Source organism: Galeopterus variegatus, unplaced genomic scaffold (genome assembly GCF_000696425.1).
Source record: "Galeopterus variegatus unplaced genomic scaffold, G_variegatus-3.0.2 Scaffold4667, whole genome shotgun sequence".
Classification (NCBI taxonomy): domain Eukaryota; kingdom Metazoa; phylum Chordata; class Mammalia; order Dermoptera; family Cynocephalidae; genus Galeopterus; species Galeopterus variegatus.
In genome coordinates this window covers 130,475-132,230 of record NW_007730778.1, presented here as the reverse complement: position 1 = coordinate 132,230, position 1,756 = coordinate 130,475, and positions in this window count along the sequence as shown.

Here is a 1,756-nt window from a genome sequence, read left to right as displayed (position 1 = left end):
GATTGTGATAAATTAAAGGTCTATATTGAACACCCTAGGACAAACACTAAAATAATCTTTTAAAAGTATAAATAATAAACCAGTAGTAGAGATAAAAGAGAATTTTAAACTATATTACATTAACTGAAAAGCACGCAGAGAAAAAAGAGGGGACACAAAGAACAGACAGAACAAATAAAATATAACTAGGAAGATGGTTCCTTTAAACCCAACCATTTATACAACTATATGAAAAGTAAAATGTCTAAGCACATCAATTAAAAAACAGATTGTTGGAATAGGTATAAAGTAACAGGCAGACATAGGCTGTCTTCAAGAAACACACTATAAATATAAAGACATTAACTGGTCAAAAATAAAAAGATGGAGAAGATAACATGCAAACATTAATTAGAAAAAAATGAATTGGCTGTATTAATATAAGAAAAAATAAACTTCAAAAAAAAGCAATAATACTGGGGGGAAGGAACATTATATATTTAGGAAGGAGTCAATTTGCCTAGAATGCATAATAATCCTAAATGTCTATGCAACTAATATCAGAACTTCAAAATAAATGAAGCTAAAACTCTTAGAACCATGAGGAGAAACAAAAATAATCCATATGTAGTTAAAGAGGTCCATAAGCCTCTCAGTTATGGAAGGAATGTGTAAACAGAAAATCAGTAAGGATATAGAATATTTGGACAACAATATCTACCAACTAATCTGACATTCACAGAACACCCACCCAACAACAGTAATATAACATTCTTCTCAAAGGTACAGCAAGCATTCAGCAAGACAGATCATATTATGGGACATTAAAAAACACTCAAAAAATATAAATGAATTAACATCCCACAAAATATGTTCTTTGACATATTAAACCAAAAATTAAACTAGAAATTGACATCAGGAAGGTATCTGGGAAATCTCCAAATATTTCAAAAGCAAACAAACATCTAAATAGCTTATGGGTCAAAAAGTAAGTCACAGAGGACATAAGGAAAAATAATTATAAATTGAAGTAAATAAAAGAGTAACATAAAAGTTTTAGGGATTCAGCTAAAACACTTGTTAGAGGAAAATTTATAGCATTTGATGCTTACATTAGAAAAAAAGAAAAGTCTCAAAAAATGATCTAAGCTTCTATGTGAAGGAAGTTGATAAAGAAGAGAAAATTGAACCCAAAGCCACAAAAGAAAATAATAAATATTCAAAAGCAGAAATCAATAAAAAAAGAAAATTAATAAAAACAGAAAGCTGGTTCTTCGAAAAGACAAATAAAATTCACAAACCTCTATCCAAGGTAAAGACAGACCAAGAAAGAAAAGAAGGGAAAAGAAACATACTACTAATAGCATGAATGAAATAGGGGATGTCAGTACAGATCTGAAAGGCATGAAAAGGCTAATAAAGCAATATTATGAACAACATTATTTCCATCTATTTGACAATTTAGATTAAAATGGGCCAATTCATCAAAAGCACAAACTACCAAAATTCACCCACTATGAAACAAATAATTTGAATAGTCCTAAAACTATCAAAGGAATTAAATCTGCAATTTAAAAGCTTCAGAAGAAAGTTTCCAAACACAGATGGTTTCATTAGACAACATTTTGTTTTAAATGTCTAATCCAAACATTTACAGATGTTCTAGCTCCAAATGTATACACTGTTTCTGAGAAACTGGAGCAGGAAGGAATACTCCTCATCTTGTTTTATGAAGTCAATATTGCTCTAATACCAAAAGCAGACAAGCACAATATAT